Source organism: Lepisma saccharinum, chromosome 20, assembly GCF_977018435.1.
Source record: "Lepisma saccharinum chromosome 20, izLepSacc3.1, whole genome shotgun sequence".
Taxonomy (NCBI): Eukaryota; Metazoa; Arthropoda; class Insecta; order Zygentoma; family Lepismatidae; genus Lepisma; species Lepisma saccharinum.
The window spans coordinates 37,405,864-37,427,497 of NC_139248.1; the positions used below are offsets into that span (position 1 = coordinate 37,405,864).

The 21,634-nt window shown below is 38.0% G+C and overlaps 1 pseudogene; it reads right to left on the reverse strand.

The window, feature by feature from the left end:
- LOC146003424 (neuropeptide SIFamide receptor pseudogene) overlaps positions 1 to 21,634 on the reverse strand; it is a 302,588-nt pseudogene that overhangs the window by 59,673 nt on the left and 221,281 nt on the right.

Here is a 21,634-nt window from a genome sequence, read left to right on the forward strand (position 1 = left end):
CGGGGGAAAGGGAGGCACCAAACGACAATCCTGCCCAGCGACTGATCTATGGAGCTGGCGTCTTGTTTCAACTCTTGAACCTCGGAAAACGGAATTCGCCTGAATATGTGAAATGACGGCGCACAGGTTCACAGTTGACACTTACGATTCATCTTTATGATTGCAATTTCGATTATGATAATCTGTAAATAATGAAGTAGATAAATAACGTTCAGGTATGTTTGAAGTAGTCGAGACCCAGAGTATGAAATACTAATAAAAAAAATGAAACCTGCAGAAATGAGGTAACGGCGAGGTAGAAGAAAGATCATCCGTGTTAGATGTAGTGAAACAGCAGTATTTGTTGGTGTTTACCATAAATGTGGAAGTACTGCGCAATTAACATAAAATGTCTTGCCCGATCATTTAACCATACCATAGACGTGTACTATTAAAATTCCTTTGAATTATTATTACTTTTCAAACAATGTATTTATATTTATTTATTTCGTCTTCTTTTACATGGCGAAGTTAAGGCTGTGGAGCCTTTTCTTCCACTTGACCATGTTTACAAAAAAAGTTGAATATGAAATAATTAAAATATTGAAAGAGAAAGAAAGAAAAAATATAAAATCAAAAGCTGCTTACTTTTAGGGATATTTGATATCGAAGCAACACGCGACAAGCGACACGTGTCTCTTGGTAACTGGCTCTCAGTAATAAACGCAATCAACTATTCAGCTTGTGTTGTCTGTTGCTTGTGTGTCCCTAGGACTGAGTTATTTTTCATGCCGTCCATCGTGTCGCCCTGGCCTGTTGTTCGTGCATGCACAGTGAATATTTTGCTTTAGACGGTGTGAAATATCTGTGTCGCTTGAGGATTTCACCAATTGAACGCAGGCTTGTGTGAGATGTTGCTGTTGATTGGATTGTTCTCTAGAGGTATGTGTCGCTTGTCACTTCGGTCTGCAGCTACATTGAGAAACGTTGCTGTTGACTGGCTCGTTCCCAAGCGACACGGAACATTCACATCAAGCAACAAGAGCCTATTCAGTTTAAAGCAAAACATGCACGAACAACAAACCGAGTCGACATGATACACGATATTGAGAGAAAGTGCCAGTCCGAGCGACATGCGACACGAGTAGCTTCTTTCAGTCATGAACAAGCTATGAAGATGTAATTGAATTCATTGTCACTCGCCCTCTTAGGGAGAACTCACGCCGAAGCGACAAGCAACATATGTCGCTTGGGAACGAGCCAATCAGCAGCAACGTTTCACACCGTAGCGGCATGACAGGCCGCACGTGCCTACGCTCGATTGGTGAAATTCTCAAGCGACACGTGTCGCCGGTCACTTGTCGTTCCGGTGTGTTTTCTCCCTCCATCACGATTAATGTATTCACATAATATCGAAAGTAAAATATTAATGAAACTAGAATTAGAAAATTTGCAAGATGTAGGTTCCATTATTATAACATAACATTACATATAGTGAATGTGCAGTGAATTATATTTAAAATTTAAAAATCTACCTTCAGTTGTCTTACCTCTTTATGAAATACATCGGTGTTCTCTAAATGTGAATGTATTGCCCAAGCGTGTTCTTTGTATAGACACAAATTGTATTTTTAAAATGCGTTGAAGTTAATGTGACTATAATTGAAATTATATTCAGAGATCGAGACGAAAACGAGAGAGCGTTTACATAACTTGGGACAAGAACAAGATTTACAGTTTGAAAGAGGACCAGATTGTCTCACTTCCTTTCGCTGTGATTTCTGTAGGGTCTCCCAAGGCACTTATCTAGAAATACACCGAACCAATTTTGTCAGGAATAATAATAATAATATGATGTTTAAATTAAAATTTTATTATTATCACATAAATAGGTAAAAAGATCGGATAACAGCTTACCTGTAGTTAAGATCGGCATAATTTGCATAAAAAACAAGTGCCCTGGCAAAAGAAAATCATTTCAAATTGATGAAGAATTGAATATTTATTGAATAAAAGAGAATGTTAGATCCGGTTAGCGAAAAGTAAAGTTCCTGATTAATATTTTATGCATATTGTTATAAATAGTAGCGTGCAAGCATAAATCTTTGGTAATTGGTACTGTCCTTCTAAGCCCCCTAATTCCAATCTTTCTTCCAATAAGTTCAAAGAGTGGGTCTCCTCGATGGCGCAGTGGTATCGTCGTTGCCTTGTAATCAAGGAATCCCGGGTTGGATATCCGGTGGATGCAAGTAGTGGTTCGAATCTCACTTTAAGCTGTAAGTCCAGTCCCGATTAGCCTTTCTGTGCAAGAAGTGGACTTAGAAACAACAAATCAAACAATAAGTTCAAAGGAAATTATAACCATCGATTATGTAATAAATGCTACACAAATATATTTTCATTATTTAATTTTTGCACGTGGTAAGTCTTTCTTAGGGAGGGGTCCGGACCCCTCCCCAAATAAGTCCTTGAGTTTCCTCGATGAAATTAGTAGTAATTATCTCGCCTTGTATTCAAGGGGTTTCAGGTTCGATCCCCGGTAGAACTACACAGTGGTCTGGATCCCACTGTATCCTGTAGCCCCAGTCCCGATTACCCTATTTGAGCATGTAATTGACTTACAAATTTAATTTTGCTATAATTTATGTTAGATTCAATTGGGACAGTCTCTGTATTAATGTATTTATTCTTTTGGAAAATAGAAATAAGACAAATGAAACACAATGAAAAAACAGCCGGGTGAAGGAAATCAACTTTGAATTTTCCGAAATGGTCGGAGCACGGTCAAAAGCCGCCCCCAAGGGAAAAGACGATGCCAAGGGTCGAAGAAGAAGTACTCCAAGCCACGCCCACAGTAGTAAAACCTGGTCAGAGTCATCTATCGGCAGACGGCTGAACTTGTAGGACTTGAACATAACCCCGCCAGCCGATGACCAGCCCCGCTATGGCTCGAATAAAGCCATTCTCAAAGGTGTTTGAAAATGCATATCAATGTTTGCAATGGCGTATTGTCACAATGGGCCTCTCAATTTGAAAAATAAAAAAATCAGTTTACTCAGGAAGGATGCAAGAAAGGCTTGCAAGGTTAAATTTTTACAGTAACTTAGAATCGGGCTCTATACGCCGATCCAAAAACTGAGATATTTGACAGCTAATATCTATTAAAATATGGAAGTGATAAAAAAAAATCGTTAATCACTGTTAAGATTCATCCTTTCTGATCAATTCACCACAAAGCTCATTCAAATGCCTCAAATAGTTTTCGAGTAAAAGTGTTCTGAATGAAGGTCTGTTTTTGCGCTGCCCATGATATGGCCTCTTAAGACCCTTAGCTACTTCACGAATATTTAGATTAGTAAACAAGACATCAGAATAGCAATAATAATGTACATTTTCAAATGAATCCACATTGCTATCAACATACAGCTACAGAAGCTTTTTCAGTGAATAAACACATCGTTGATGTGATTTAATTATTGTTAATTAGCGTTGCTTATGTGCCACTTTTGGCTAATCGCGACGATGAAGTTGATGAAGGGACACTCACAAAGAAACACACGACCAGGCCGGGATTCGAATCCATAACCTCTGCTGCCGTAGCGCAACGGAAGTAGGCGAATAAACACATCTGAACCTTTGATTTTAAATAACAAAAAAGCTTCACATGCTGTACATCCGTCCAAGAGCCGTAGCTAGAAATCCACCCCTGTCCCCGGGGCGGGAATAGAGTTTGGGGTCCCTTAGAACGAATTCCACGTCTTCCTCTTCAGACATAAATGTTTTCTGCCAGTGTACGCCATCCCCCCTTTTTGTATCTGTGCACAAACACCAACTGATCTATATATTGGATGAATAAAACATTTAGTTTTGTTTTATTTTGAGTGGGTGCATTTATCTCTTCATGTTAATAATTAAACCACTTGATATATGTTCATTTGTAGGAAATTACTACACATACGAATGTATATTTTTTGTAAGCCAATTGAATACCAGGTTTTTAAATGATTTTAATATAGCATTATTTATATTCATTTGACTATTAAGAAAACTAAAGATGTAACAAAGTTGATGTCTTCGGTTTTGTTTTCGTTAAGGGGCTTTATGTGACGGGCAAAATTAGCATGTTTGCTTTTTTAAACATGACATAAAAATTAATCAATCAATGTGATGTATACTTGGTAGCGAGTTCCGCTCCAGGATCGGAACCTTTGTTCTTTCGGACAATTTCGGTACAAGTTGCGTATTGTTTAATTGAAAAAAGGTTCATGGACCGTATTAAAATGGATCCGGAAAAAATGTTGGTGCACCGTATTTAAATTGATCCGGGAAAAAAGGTTCCTGGACAGTATTTAAATTCAGCCGGAAAAAGAGGTTCCTGGACCGAATTTAAATTCAGCCGGAAAAATTGGTTCCTGGACCGAATTTAAATTCAGCCGGAAAAAGGTTCATGGACCGAATTTAAATACTTTAAACATAAGAAGGTTCTTTACGGTCTAGAACCCATTTACACTTGACGATTTTCTCTCCTGGTCGGGAATTGAATTAATTTACAATTCCTGGAACTTTAACAACCTTGGGATGTTAAGGATCCAGGGAAATATACATTCTAATCAGGCACGTATCTAGTAATATATTTCGAGGGGGGGGAGGGGTCTGAACCAAGTGTCTCAAAATAATAATAATAATAATAATATAATGGTATTAATTAAAATATTCAAAATGATTAACATCACATTTTTATTACATGCATAGGTAAAATGACGGGTTAAGGATAGTAATGTAACAGCACGTATCCATTATACCTAGGTATAGCTGACGTATAGCTAAGGTCGGAAAAAATTGTAATAATAAAAACAACCGCCCTGCTAAGGAGATTAATGTCAAATATATAAAGAATTCAATATTGAGCCGACCCTTGTGGCGGAGTGGTTAGTGCATCTTGCTACGACGCCAGGAGTTCCCGGTTCGAATCCCGGCCTGTGGTGCATGGATGTTTGTGAGTGTTAATTTCATTATATGATCACTCATCCCCTTCTTCGCAAAGTTGCCAAGAGTGGCAAAAAAAGCGAAGTAAAGTAAGGTAAATCAATCAATCAATCAATTAATTGAATTTGAATTTGAATTTAAAATTTTGGGTGCGTAAGCACTTAAGGCTATTTTGCACCCGTCACATTATACGGGGGCCAGCCCCTTATCATTACAATTAACAACTCTAGCGTTGCATAACTAAAATAATAAAATCTTAAAATGTTCTGACTGCTGTTAAAAGCTGAGGCTGGAAATGGGCACTCAGCACACACAAGGACAAGAAACAGGACAACACACACAAAATTATACTGGCCATAGTGCCAGTCGCCAGAGCCTCGTTAGTCTTCAGTCCAGGGTGTACTAACGTGGAAGTGAGGTTGACATTTGGGTGTACTACGTGGAAGGTCACCCCTTACACCCCAATCAATTAATTGAATAGTATTGAAGATCAAAAGAGGATGTTGGATCCAGTTGACGAAAAGTAGAGTTCACGGTAATATTTTATGCATATTATTAAGTAGTAAGAGATCTTGGATAAATCTTCTGTCATTCAAAGTAGTATAATCTCAATATAATCCTTGCCTTCCAATACGTTTGGCGGAAATAAATGCCCCTCGAATAAACAACAAGTATATTTTCATTATTTAATTTTAGTTATTTTATTATTTCATTATTTAATTTTATTACTTAGTAAATCTTTCGGGGGGGGGGGTCCTGATCCGTTCCCTAAATACGTCACTGATTCTAATGGGTTCTATTGGGTTCCGTTACAGGACCGGAACCTTTTTATTGCATAATTTAAGTTCGGACCAAGTTGCGTGTTGTTTAATTTCAATACGGAACTTGGACCCTATTTAAACTTATCCGGAAAAAAGGTTCCTGGACCGAATTGATATACTGTACAGATAGAAAGGTTCCTTACGGTCCAGAACCCGTTTACGCTTGCTGATTTTCTCTCCTGGACCGGAATTGAATTTATTTAAAATTCCTGGACCTTTAACAACCCTGCTTTGTAGAAATGGTCAATATTTTATATATTTCGACAGAACTTAGCCGGTCGACACTTCCAAGTGCGAGAAACTGAAGTAATCGCATCTTTTCCCTGAAATCCAAGCAGATCGAGGCTAAATAATGTTTAGTCATTTACGTTTATTGTCTCTTCCTTGGAACAGTGTGTGCAGCCATGCTGTGAACACGCAATGACCAATATTATCCGCAACAAGAGTCCTGCAGGGATGTTATCAGATGTATTAGATTTTAGCAGGGATAATAGCTATGAAACACTTGTTTCTGGGAAATTCAATTAAATCTGTTTATAATTCATACCCTTGTGCGGGGTACAAAGCATATGCATAATCGTGATTGAAAATGAAGGGAAATAGAGAGGTGGAGCTGCATTCAGGGAGGTATTAATTACATAACCGTTCTCATAATGTGACCTTTAACATCAACAGGTATATAGTGCGTTGTATCTTGGATTGGAGTAGGTGGACATAAACAGTAACCATACTGTGTTACGACGGACACTATAAAATAACTACCAACGTTCTATTTTATCCGAGCAGTGGCGTATTCTCCATGTTACCGCCGGTAAACCGACTTTTCCCATATATATATATATATATATATATATATATATATATATATATATATGTGTGTGTGTGTGTGTGTGATTGATTGATTGAATTGGTGTTTTAAGTCCATTTTATGCACAATAAGGCTAACCGGGACTGGACCTACAGTTTAAAGTGGGATCCGTGTGTGTGTGTTTGATTGTTTGATTCATTGAGTTGGTGTTTTAAGTCCACTTTATGCACAATAAGGCTAATCGGGACTGGACCTGCAGCTTAAAGTGGGATCCGAACCACTATGTGCCTCCACCGGGAATCGAACCCGGGGCCCCTTGATTACAAGGCGACAACGCTACCACTGCTCTATCGAGAAGCCCTTAACTTTAATATATAGTTAAAAGTTCATTATTCGTGGTGCCCACGGACCACATAAACGTATAAAGGATATCAAAACAGACAACAGTAATATTTTTATCGATAGTGTGTTGTTTCGGTGCTACAAACCTTCAAAAAGTATATTTTGTCGCCTGAAAGCTGGCAACCCAAGACAATATTTGGTCGCATCTGTGACGTAACTTCCCGTTGTGAACCTGCGCACGGCAGTTTTGCAAGGAACACACACATTTTGTGAAAAGTAACGATTTGTCCACCAGATTATGTGCTGTAAAATGAAGCGAAGAACGCACCCAGTAGACCAACGGGAACAACTCTAGAACGCACCCCTTCACAGCAGGAAATAACATCACAGATGAGATTAAATGTATTGTTGGGGTGCCAACATACAGGCGGAAAAGCTAGTTTTTTTGAACGACTGTAGCGCCGAAACGACGCACCAACGATAAAAATGTTACGGAAAAAAGTTGTTTGTTTTGATGTCCTCTATACTTTCTGTGGCCCGTGGGCGCCATTAAAATGACACACTGTATGTAATGCAAACTATTAAAACAGGCTTTTAAATCCGAATTTAAGTAAATTATTTAATTAACTTAAAGACTGATCGTTCTCCATCGGAAGCTCTTGACGAGCGGGTTTCCTCCCCGATCGTATGCTGGGTGGGCGAGGGAGACGACGAAAAAGTGGGCGAGTGGTTATTGAAAACCACACGCCCTACGTGCTCAGTACCAACGCTGCAAACAACGTTGGCGGGAGAAAATTGCTTGTTTTCTTACGATTTCCTGTGCCGCGCTTGGTAGAGGCAATGTTGCTACATGGAAGAAAGTTTCTTGGAGAAGGGATATCTATACTCTGTCCCGGTAATCTCTGGAGCAAGCGAGCGAAGAAGTAGGGAAGAGACGGCTCGTTCAGTAAACGCGTGCAGGGGATTTCCCCACCCGCTGTCTTGAACCATCACAACCTTTGATTATGAATGGCTAATCCAAACCAGGGATAATTACAAGGGTTGGATACAAAGTAATGGCAACACTGGTATAATTTTTACTTGACTGTATTGGCAGAGGTGCACGTGTTACATTCCTTCAAAGTAATCGCCCCTCATCTCTACGACCTTCTGCCACACGTATGGAAGGCGTCGTACACCGTCAGCGCGTCCATCTCTGTCGATGTCCCGCAGTGACCGCCCTATAGCACGTATGATGGCTTCGCGCGTGTCGTAGTGTTTCTCGCCCAGTGGTTCCTTCATTTTGACAAAACGGTCGTAATCACACGGTCTCATACCGGTGAATACGGCGGATGTTCCAGTACCTCCCACTACCAGTTATGCAGGAGCGACGTCACATTGTTCGCAGTGTGACACCTTGCATTGTCAAGCAGGATGATGGGACACCGTGCCGTCGCTTCCTTCTTAATGCGAGATGAAGCTGGTGTTGCAAGAAGGTGCAGAAGTAGGCTGCGTTGACCGTCTGCCTGAGAGACGTTGTTCTTCTTGCCTAAACATATTGTTAGGGCGCTTGCACTCTCGTCCTCTGCTTCAGAGCACTGCTGTTTTTGACTGAATAACATACAATCGCTCCCACTCACCATACTTCCTCGTCTGACATTTCTTTATCAGCCACGAAACGCTTGTGGCGCTGTGACTCACCCCTTTCACGGGACAGCAGTGTTGCCATTACTTTTTATCCAACCCTTGTATTTCGCACTCACTGGATGTGTAAACTCTATTATTAAATATATTGTACTTATAGAGTTCCAGTTCAGTTCAGGTTAATTTTATAGCCCCATATCTGTATATTAAATTATGGGTAAGCAATTTATAGCAGATGTGTTACATACCATATCTAGTCTCTTTTAGATGTCATGTATTCGTTAATTTCTCAGGTTTCTAGGTGTTCCTCAAACACTTTCTCTTCGAATACAAAACTGTGCTGTGTTTTTGATGTATTTTGGTTAGTTGAAAGCTATAATGATTTGCCGGGATTCGAACCCGGGACCACTGGCTTCGTTATGTGCTGCGCGTAAAAGGTTTGACAAAGTAGCTCAGGAGTTGGAGGCAAACTATACGTTCGGGAGAATTTGTTTTCCAATCTTTGGTGGGTAATATGAACAGTCGGTTTGATGACTTGACTTAGGTTACATGGCCTTCTAATGAGTGTCAACGTTGTTTTGTGTGAAAAGATTAACTTTACGGTAAGCGAAAGCATGTGCGGGATGGTTAACTGAAGATTTTCGCATCTACAAAGAAATTCCAAAACACATTGCCACTCTACTCCAAGACCTTGCGTATCTAAGCGATATTGTAAGTTCAGTGCCATGATTCCAACCTTAACTGATCAGAGAAATCATTTAGAAGTTATAATATTTTTAATCCTGCTCTTCCTTTCAATAAATGGATCTCCAGTACATTTCTTTGATGCAGAAAAATTTGCAAAAAATTGGATCAAGTCTAAGCATCACAGTACCCTTAACAAAGCAAATCGAACCTGCAGAAACCAGTCAGACATCTATTCAGCTGATATGTACAATTTTCTTGTAGTTTGGTTTTACATTTTAACTTGGAACAATGTTTATTTGTATTTTGTAACAATTAACGTTCAGTTATAGCCATACTTACTATAGGTAAAACAGTGCATGCGAGGTTTAAATTAATTGAAACCTGTTTTTCTGGGGAACTATTGGCATATATTTATACGTTTATTGAAGCAGTAAACCCAAGTCCATTTCTTCATCAAAAGTGTTACGAGGAATAACCTCTCACGGAGTTATCTCTTTACGTACAGTTTTATTTACACCGCTGCCCTTCTTCGTATATACATCTTTCCCTTACAGATCCAATAACACATGCTCTAAGTTGCCTTTTCCCCCATCACACAGAGAATTGCACTTATGAAGACTTCACTCTACGAGCACACTATTTAGCATAGCGCTAACCCGCTCCCGCAGTTTATCACGCAGAGGTCCCTACGCCGTCCTCTTATTAAGTGCAGTACATCTTATTAGAGCTACGAGCGCACTATTTAGCATAGCGCTAACCCACCCCCGCCGTTCATCACGCAGAGGTCCCTACAAATACGACGCTTACTCTCTGTGTGTCTCGATGCATCCATAAAACGGTCTCAATCCATTCAGGGACGGCCACTTTCGGCGATCTGAGAGCCTGAGAATCTGTGTCTGAGGATATGAGCATATCTGAAAGACCGTAACAAGTGGGAACCCGGTATTTATACCTCCGACAAACGACCCGCCTCCAACCACCGGGCGAAGGTCCTATTGTTACCTCCACACAGCATAGATCACAATCTTTTTTAATGTCAATGAAACATGCCTGCTCCATTTCAACTACATGTTATCGAGATGAGACAAGTCAAGACTCCTGTGTGATGAGGTCGTTCTCTTTATTGTATGTGCTTGTTCTTGCTTCAGTTTTTACTCAGAAGTTTGTTAAAAACTTATTCTAGATTCACTTTATGCTCAGATAGACTAATCGGGACTGGATCTACAGTTGAAATAGAAATAGAAAAATCTGCAAATAATTTGTCTGATGACAATTTTCAGTGCATTTATATATACGTTAAAATGGGGAAGATATAAATTCTGCTTATAGTGACGGAATATGACGTCATAATTTATATAATCTCATAGGTAGTAAAACTTTTCTCAATTTCTCTGTGACAATTGTGGAAGTATTTAGTACAGGAAAACTCTATTTGAAAAAAAAAAATGAAAGGAAAGAATGTCAGTTGTATACTCTTCTTAAGCAGATATATATCTTATCAATCAGTCGCCAACTTTACAATAAGAGGCATTAGCCTGCAGCATAATTACCTGAAAGTAAACGTTATCTTATTCCATCTCTCATACTCCATTTAAACAATTTTCATCTCCTCAAAATGGTTTCCAAGACCGCAAATACTTAGAGTACCACAATGTGTACAACAATACGTGTAGAGTGGTTTGAATTTTTTGAAACAAGAAAATGTTTGTAAACAATATAAACGTCGCGTTAAGCTATTAGATAGTAGGTACTTTTTACAGCAGCACCTTGAGTCTTTCAAATTATTCTAGTGGGGTACAAGGGATACAACTGGGATCTACGGTTTAGGGGCATACAGTATCCCTTTCAAAAATTGGGGGGGGGGGGGGCTTATAATGTACTCCTATATCCCCCGTTCCTGCGCCACTGTTAGAAAAGGAAAGAAACAAATTCATAATTATCTTGTAAATGTTTTTTTTATTGTAAGCACAAGATTACGTAAATTTTACTTTAATTATTGAAGGATATGAGACCTAAAATGGAACACACACACATACCCATATTCGAACATTATACAGGGTGATTCATAATTCACTTCGGGGAATTTTATACCTCTTCCTCAAATCAATAACGTTCCTAAGGCACTGTATGGAACATTACATAAGCGCATTTTTTTATTTGAATCAAGTACCATGTCCTGAAAGACAAGCAACCCTAACGCATCACGGACACACACGTTACATATCATGTGAGGATATAATTATAGTGGAGATGATCATTGAAGAGAAGGAATATCAAAGAGAGGAGATGTGATAATATTTTGTCGTGCAGCCTTATAAAAAAATGTGACGCTGGTGAGTTCTTTGTAAAGCTACTTAGAGTTCTACAATCCTCTGGCATTGTCTGCCAAAGGGAAATATTTGAAGGGTATGAAATGATGTAATTGTTTCTGTGACTTGGATTGGTGACCAGTGCTTGAATCTGAAATTCAAATCATTTTCGCACGTACATGCAATACATACAACTGCATAATGGTCATAACTTTGAGAAACCAACCATTCAGTTGGGATCTTGTGCTTGCTTTCACAACGAAATCCTTATCATAGTGTGCGTGTCTTTTGTCAACATGTGGTTCATTTGACGTTAAAGAAGGCAGTTCTTTGCAATACAAATGACTTCCTTCCTGCGATTTACGCTGAGCAATCTGTCAGCAAAAGAAAGGCTTAGTGGACAAAAAGCCTTCGTTGGACGTCCTTTACTCAGAAAGTTTTACCTTTATGTTTGGAAAAGAATGATGAACACACCCACGCAATAGAGCTCTCTGTGGGTGTTTACCTTGGTTGTTTGCCTTTTATTCCTTTGGTGCGGGTAGAAAAATGATACAAAAGAAAGCGAGAAGACGAAGAGATTACTGGAAGAAATTCGTATGTGGACGCTCGAAGGTTTTTCATCTTTACTTATTTCTCCTACCCTTAACTTCCTTTGACAACAGAGTTGCTTACTGCAAGTTACAGAAATCTGAGAAGAAGATTAGCTTTTCTTCCAGGAAATGTGAATATCAGCTTTAAATCTTTCCCTCAGACTATTAGATATTTGAAAAATCAAACAGAATGCGGAGTTATGGTGTAAGGCTGCCACAATAGATAGGTGCTTCACATTTGACACGTACAATTTCATTTCAATCACATGAATGTATGTTAAATATTGCAAAGATGTTGCAGGAACATGCTAATTTCAAACTGAAGGATTGTTTTTTGAAGGGGTAAAGCTATTATGGGGAAAACATGCCTCGTTGTCCCCCATGGAAAACAATAGTTTTGTTGCACCTTCCTGGAAAAAAAAACTCTGCAGATGTTCATGCTGCTACACTACTTTTTACGTTGAAAGGCATTATTATTTTACTTTTTAAAATAAGTATTCTTCGTAACTAGTCACGACTTGGCATATTTCACCAGTCATTCATCAATTTTCTTGCAACCAATTCGTTCTTTGTTCTAGGGTTCTGAAAGGTTGTCGCATAGAAAAGATAGCTTAGAATTGTGAATAGAGCAACTCGTTTGCAAGTTACCAACGGGCTTTCGAAGATGCCCCGAGGAAGAACAGACAGATGCAAAGGCATGGAAGAGGACTCAATAACATCACAATCAAATTGCTGGGAGAGTACAGCGTAACTATGGCAACAGCAAATTACAGGCATTGCATAGAACTTCTTGCCATTTGACATGCATAAACAATGACACGTCAATAAATTCAACCGGAAGTCAGGATCTAGAAACTAGAACAATCCACTCAATAATTCCAGTAAAGTATATTCCTGGAAAATTGAAGATTAACAAAGATTAGGAAGTGTTTTGTTAACATTGTACGTTCTGCAAAACGATTTACCTCGCGTAAGCTGTATTTTGTTAAAAAAGAAACACAATTTTCTGCCAAGAATACTTAATGAGAAATCGTTTTCTTTTCAGTTAAAAAGAAAGATGAAATTGTATTGAATTTTTTATATCCAAAAAATGTCTTAACCAGACATTATAAGCAGGTATAAAAGAACCTTTCACAAGAAATCTCTTCACTGCATTCGACTTACGTGGAAGATAATTGTTTAAAAATTGTAAAGGTAAGGATAATATTTTCCAATTTATTGTTTCGGAGACGTAAGATATTTTTCATCTGTGAGCATTTACAGAAAATACAGTGTTAATAGTAACTTGCTTTCCTTTACATACTGCATTTGTGTGTTAGCACATAGGAACCTTTTTTTCGAACTTTCCTGTGTTAGAGAAAATTGATAAATATACAGAGGCTTCAGCATGTGCAATTCCTGCATATAATGGAGGATATACCGTTCATCCTGGTATATTTTATGTATTTTCTTTATCATTTGGAAAAGCCTAACAACAATTATGATAGGCCGGCATCTATGACAAAGAAGACGAATAAGGAAATGAAATAATATGTCCACTCATTTTGATTGGTCTATATTTTGGGGTTTTCTCGATCCATTTTTAATCTATTTTGCGTCTAGGCAGTTCTTAGAATCTAGCCGCTGTCAAAGTAATACTGTACTAAAAAGAACAACAACATTATTCTCTTCATTTTAAAAATTGCAAAATAATAATTATTATTATTTGCGTTGCCCCATCTTCATAGAGATTGGCTAAGTGAATCAAACAGTAAAACAACACAGGGAGTCTGTGCTTAATGCGTAAATAATTCAAAATCTTGCTTGAAGACAATAAAATAAAGTTTTTCTCAATACATACTATCAGAATATGTGAGGAGTAAACTGGAGAATGTAGAAAATAAAATGAGGATTGTATTTGAGTGTAACGTGCGGACAAGTCATTATGAAAGAGGCTAGACGAAAGAAGAAAAGCTCCGAGAGAAACAGAGATTTGAAGATAGAGAGTGCAGAAAGAGAGAGAAACAGGAAAGGTGAAAACTGCACAAAAGAGATATTGTTCAAGCAGAAAACTCAAGAAAGAAAAATGATAGAATTTATACTTGTATCTTTAATAGAGTTTTAAGAAGAAAAATAAGAAAAATGAAGAAGTAAAAGGAAAAGGGAATCTACTGAAACACAGAAGCAGGGGGCGATATTCCACTATGTCCCTTCATTAATTTCATCACATCATCACTCATCCACGGCTTTGCAATTATCCAAAACTGACAGAAAAGCGAAGTAAAATAAACAAAATCATTAAACCTTCACATCCTATTTTTCTAAATGTTAAGTTGTGCTGAGAGATTTTTACGGTTTTTCCGTTAAGGTGCCCATATTCCCCTGATTTACCCTTTGTGTTTTCATGTTGAATTAGCTACATAATAAATGCTTTAAACTTAGACATTTTCTTCATTACAACGAAAAATGATGTTTTGGGAACGAAAACCATGTATATTATTTGAAAGATTCTCATTTATTGAAACATTCTATGGACTGACAAATTATCTCGATATAAGAAATTAACAATGAAAATTAGTGGAATTAAAATATTTTTGTGTCAACGCTGATTCCTAACAATATGTTACAAAGTAATACTATAATAAAATAGTTACTAAAGACAATAATAGATGACGCAAAGTGAAGACGACAGAAAATTAAAAAAAATTGATGACACTTGAGGTGGAAGAGCTACGCTAGAGCCTAATAAATTAAAATATAACACGATATGAAATGTTACAAACTCCGAAAAAATAAATATGTTGAAAAGGTAAAAAAATAAATTAATCAAAGCCAGGCGCTAAACAGTTCCAATCAGAAATGTCAATAAGTAAATGACGAGTTTTAACTGTTCAATTTTCTTATGACGAGATGTGATTGGTCTACGGATATGCTTGTTACGTGCTATGCATTCGAATCTAATTGCACAGAGGTTTCACACAGAACCCCAAATGTGTCAATTGATACATATGTGTATTGACGTGCGTAAACAGCAAATGATGCACTTTTTGGTGTGTCAAAATACACAAAGTACGTAATACATAAGAGGGTACTTTTATCAGCTGAGGTTCCGTATGATGCACTGAAAATGCATCAATTGGGAAGATTAGATAAGATAATTTCAAAGATAATAAAATTACACATTTAGCTGTTTCAATTGATGCATTAAAATGAAATTTTGTTATCTTTGAAATGATGTTGTTTGATCTTCCCAATTGATGCATTTTCAGTGCATCACATGGAACACCAGCTGATAAAAGTGCCCTTCTATACATTTCTGAGTGTATTTTGACACACCCAAATGCACGTTAACGTGTTGTTGGAGTCAACATACATTTGTCAATTGACACATTTGGGATCTGTGTGTATTAGAGCTTTTTATCGCATTGGAAAACTAATATACTGAAAGCTACGTAAATTTTCTTGCAAAATTTTATCCAACCAGATTTTCAGTACAATGGATATTCGCAAGAATATATATATATTCCGTCAGTTCAGAAGCTCTAAGAACTTTCATTTCGAACAATCAGTGTATGTAAACATTCAAGAAATAAATAATTACTTGTTTTTCATAACAGAACTGAACTCTTAGTACTTTGTTTTTACAAAGTTATTTGATTTGAAAAGAAATAAAAAATCATTCGTTGCATTATTGTAAAGAAGCCTACCGAACAATAATTGTTCACATATCTGTATTGCTATTGTTATGATAAGAAACATTACATCAGTAGTCTTTGTGCGATAAAATAGAAAATCTTGAATTATGAAGTCTAATGAAAAAACAAAATAATGTTGATTAGTATGTGTTGAGTACATCAAATATTGAACGTGCAACCTACCATTGTAGTTTTTTCCTAGCAAATCTGAATCTATTAAAGATTTTCAATAATTAGAGTTGTTTTATTAAATTTTCAAAACTAATTTTGAATTCAAGATTTCTAGTTTCCTAAGATAAGTTATAGTGTAGCAGATTATATAATTTTAGCGCCCATAACTAAGCGCATAGCATATCAAAAGCTACAACAACAAAGTGTAGCATATTGACATGCTAAAATGTCAATGAACATAGATTAACGTATATTCCCAAGCGTCCAAGCGCCATGAATTGTCCAATCCTCAACTTCTCAACCACGAAGGCAACATTTTTACACCACACAGGCTATAAACTTCAAAGATAAATGCAGCTGCAGAAAAAGTTCTTCCTGGCTTCCCAAATATTAATTAAAGCTCATTCACAACCTGAAGCCTCCAATCAATTCCAGAATCACAGCTGTGGTAAGAGTTTGGACAGAGTTTCATGACGCTCGCTCAAAATTGCACTTTTAAAGCAGCTCTTTTCACACGATTTGATGTTCCTTCAGTTGCAGCCCGAAGTTCCTGTTCATCCCGGATCGATATTGAGTTGAAATTTTCAGCGAAACAAAGGTGGCTGATTTATTACCAACCTAGTCACGCAGTTTTAATAACAGTAACCTGCTATTACCTTGGGTTCATTATTTCTAACGAACCTCGCTTGCCTTTGCTGCTAAATTATTTCGTGATACTTAGTATCTTCGAGAACATAAACAGGCCAGCGCATCTGCTTTGTTTCTCTCTGCTTAGGAAGAGATGGTCTAAATGTACTGCTTGCATTTGTTACTGCCGCGTCAGGGCAACAGTGTTTTATCTTATTGTAATATTTTATTAATATGTTAATTTATAATTTATAATTACATGTGTAAAATATGTATGTGTGAATATGTGTGTTGTTACGACCGTGCTAATATTAATTATTTAGTGTAAATTAAATTGATTATGTATTTTTTAGTTTCTTATATTATTTGTACAGCAACTATGCACTCTATTCATATTTCGAACGTTGAGGAAAAATCGTCCGTTTTTGGCTGTTGAAAATTAAAAGTTTTGAAAGAAGGGCCGTCAGCAACAGACGCCAACCAAACATATATAAACTTCCAGAAGAGAATGGGGGAGGTCGACTGTTGGAACTATGACTTGGAAGGGAGAGTCTATTTCGCTTCGGTCAGATCGGATCGGAGGACAGATCTCCCGCATAGGATGCTATAAGGAAATTGGATTGCCGGGCTAGCTAGTGCTGAGGTGTCCGATTTACAGGTAAAACGTAGTTTGTACTGGATGTTCTTTTGATGTGATTACGGTGCGCTGGGCAACCTAGTGCTTTGTCACCATCGAATCTTGTAAACTGTACACATCGAGCGATCTCGCGCCTGTTAGGACGTATTAGGGGTAACGTGAGTCTACCATATGACAAGCGTACTCCCTGGCAAAATTCATTAACATGTAAGGCATCTAGGTACACATTTTAGAGATTTCCAGCGTCATAAAATGAGAGTCGTGACCGGAAAACTAGAGAAACAAATGTTCAGATACGGCTTGTGTATTAAATTGTGTAATTAAATCTATAGAACATTTCCCAAAATTACGGTTTTTGATTTCACTGTTGCTGGACAAGGTAATTTATCCCCTTTTTCTATAAGCTTTCGCAAAGGCTGTCTTGGTATTTTTGTAGTTAAATATGTAATTATGTTGACTTGTTGCATTGCTAGGGCCTCCCCGATGGCGCAGCGGTACCGTCGTCGCCTTGTAATCAAGGGGTGCCGGGTTCGATTCCCGGTGGAGGCGCATAGTGGTTTGGATCCCACTTTAAGCTGTAGGTCCAGTCCCGATTAGCCTTACTGTGCATAAAGTGGACTTAAAACATCAATTTTATCAATCAATCAAAACCAAGTGCATTGCGTACAACGAAAGATACCCCTAGTACGGAATGCACCGAGGCGAAGTAAATTGTGAGATTAGGGGCAAATAACACAGTAACAGAAAAAGGTATTCCTAATTACATGAGGTGTACGAGGTGAAGCTGTCTGAACGCACCAAAATGTTACCTTCTCTTTTACCCTGTGAACTGCATTTTGCAAACTAACAAGGCGCAGGACCCACAGCTAGTATGATCCTTGTTGAAATTAATTAATGTGCCATAGAAATGATTTATTCACGTTGCGTTTGCTTGTTCTTGACGGTTTATATTGAATTAAATATTGATGTAACCGTACTGTAAATTAGTCCCGCCCTGCGCGATCAAGGGCGTCAGATTTTGGGCTACGGCTGCGGGACGATCACAGATTCGAGTCTCCTGGGGGAAGCGTAACAACTTTTTCTGAGATTTCGGACTGTGCATCCCACCATCGTGAGGAAATTGGGGAGCTACATACCGTCAGCTGGTCATAGAGAACCTACAACAACAACTGAGGGTTAGTCGTGCTGACCACACGTCACCCCGAAAGTGGTTGGATGATGGCCCACTTATTCTGAGGTGGCCTGTGGGAGTGAAGCCGACAGCCGGTAGGTAGGTCTTGGTCATCAAGGAGTGTTGCGCTACGGGTTATTATTATTGTCATTATTATTATTATTATTGTTATTGTTATAATGTAAATAAACGCCTTTACTGGAATGTACGTAGGTGTTATTGGTTTCAATACAACGCTACCTCTGGGGAGGTGTGCATGCTAGTTTCAAGGTATCCTATTTTAAGGTAGGCAATGGATAGGTCATACAATATTGTTGACTTGTAGGTAAAATATTAGAAGGTGTACTTGAAAACGAAACATTACGGAGACAGGATGTTCTCGTCGGTTTGGAATGCAGACCTTACAAATTCCATTACTTGCCTCGTCCGTGGAAAGGTACCAGCCTGACAGACGGATATGAATCCACAGGTATTGGAATTTGTATAGCGAAGCAACCGAACCGATCTGAGAAGATCGGAAGGGAATTTCGGAAACAGTATTGGATTTGGTTTTGGTGTGTGAACATCGAGGAAGAAAGCGCAGGTATGTACTTGGAGGACGGAGGCGTCTCGCCGAACATAGAATGGTCTGAGCCTTGTTACTGAACCTCTCGCTAGTACATTTTCTTACTTACACCCCGGTAATAAAATAATGAAATAAGGGAAGGAGCGAACATGGTTGGAGGTACGGGCCTTTTTTGTAACATTTAGTTGTAGGTGCGAGTTCCTTATAGGCATTATGTGCTTCAAAACGCGGGTTAGGAATGCTAAGGAAAAATGAACACGAATTCGACTTATCTTTAACGAGGATTCAACAGCTGGCGGAACAAACGGTTCCGATTTCACCGTCTCGTCCCGTCACCAGGGCAAGGTCGCGATACATACAGCAGTTTTCCACCAACACTGCACATTCCACGGACTGCGTTGCCATTATTCCTTCCACCGTTGTCAACAATACTGAAGTCATGGCATTGAACATACCAAATTTTATTCAACCTGAAAAGTTTTCAGGGGCAAAACCCTTATAAGTTGATCAATTTTTCACAACTTTTGAAAATATGGTGGATGCATTAACTTGGACCCCTGCAAAAAGAAAAGATTTCTTGCCTTTATTCCTCACTGGAATCGCTTTAGATTTAATAACGGGAATAAAATCTCAACCAGATTATGCAAATAAGGAATATCAAACGCTCAAAACAGAAATTACCAACACTTTTAGGGACATTGGTCAACCTTTCCTGGTTGAAGATTTCTTAAAGGAACAAGTCCAACAAATTCAGGAAACCCCGCAAGCTTACATCTTGCGTAAGCATGCCTTGATTCAGAAATATCTCCCCCAAGCATCCGTGGATCATGTAATTTATTACATTGTGAGGGGACTACGTACCCAGTACCTTCAAGTAGCTTCCGACAAGAATTTTAATTCGGTGGATGAACTTCTACGGTTCATCAACAACTTGCAAAGAAAGCAAACCCTTTTGGAAGAGCAAGCGTACAGAGAAGCTAGGGAATTAGCGGCCCTTAAATACACCCAAGGCCTAGTTGCATCAACAAATCAGATAGGATTGCAAAACATACTAACCCAACCTCCCATAAAAGAACCTCAAACTAGCTCAAATAATCAACAGGAAATAAACAGTCAACTGCAAACAGAAAAAAACTTTGTAACACAAGATCAATTAAAAGATTTGGAAATTAAAATGAATGAACTCCAAATTAATCATTTTCAGAATAGTGCACAAACGTTCAGGAATAGATCACAGCCTACTAGAACTAATAATAGATTTCCTGCACGCCAAAGATATAACGGTAGGAATAGTTCACATTCCCAAAGAAGTAACAATTTTTATAGATCAAATAATTCAAACAATGGTTACCAACGTGGGAACAGGGGACGTTCAAATTACCATAGAGGAGGTTATAGGCCATTCCAGAGACAACACCCTCAACAAGCTCAGAGATGGCAACCCTGCCAAAACTGTTGCCCTCAACGTGAACAACATACAGCCCAGCAATATAATCAACAAGTATATTACAATCAGACAGGTTCATCGGAACAACAATCACCTAATGCCTCTTTAAACTATTGAAACCCTATGAACGTGGGAACGGTCGTCAGGGGAAAAGTTCACATAGAGTTCCCATAATTAAACAGAATAATCTTAGTTTTCTAGAAGCAACAGTAAATAGGAAACCTTGTAAAGTACTTGTAGACATAGGTGCAAATTGTAGTATAATAAATGATAACTTGGTTCCAACAAATGCAAAAAGAATAAACATAAATTCAACCATAGCAGGAATAAGTGGAAATTCCATAACTGTCAGACAAATTGCCTTCATACGATTCCGAATCGGTGGGAAATTTTACTGTCACCCGTTCAGAATAGCTAATACAAAATTCCAGTATGCAATTTTGGGCACAGATTTTTTAAATCTACATAAAGCAAACATATCGTTAGGAGATAATACGATCTCATTGCAGAGATTAGGGTATTCACCAAAATGGCAATTTTCCAGTGACGAAAGCAAAGTACACACCATTTCTGATCAAATATTTCAACATCTGTAACAAAACATAAAATAAAATTACAACCGAAATCCTCAACTTATGTAAAACTACGGCTAGAAAACATCCAGATTGGGACTAAATATAACACATTTGAACCGAATAAAGAATTGTTGGACTCATTAGATATTTTAGCACTTTATGCATTAGTTAATGAAGAAGAACCCCACATTTTGCTAACAAACACAAAAAATCATCCGTTAGTAATACAGAAAAACACTCCAATTGGTTCAGCAGGAAGTAACCAAATAATTTCTGAAATTTATGACACTAACGTCAATGCGAATGCAAATAGTGGTCATAAAGTACATCATTCATTCGAGCAAGGTGACGAAAATTTAGACCAGGAAACCTTAAAACGACTCACTAAACATAGGAAATTTTATGACGTTAAACAAATTGATATAAATCCCGAACTAACGGAGGACCAAAAGCACAAAATTCAAAATTTAATTTACAATTATGCTGATATCATGTATTGGAATCCTGAGTGCTTTTCTAAAACAAACGCAATGGAAGCACACATAGATGTTGCTGAATGTGTTCCTCCATTTGCTAGGCAAATTCCCATACCCATAAATTTAAGGGAAAAAATGAAAAATGA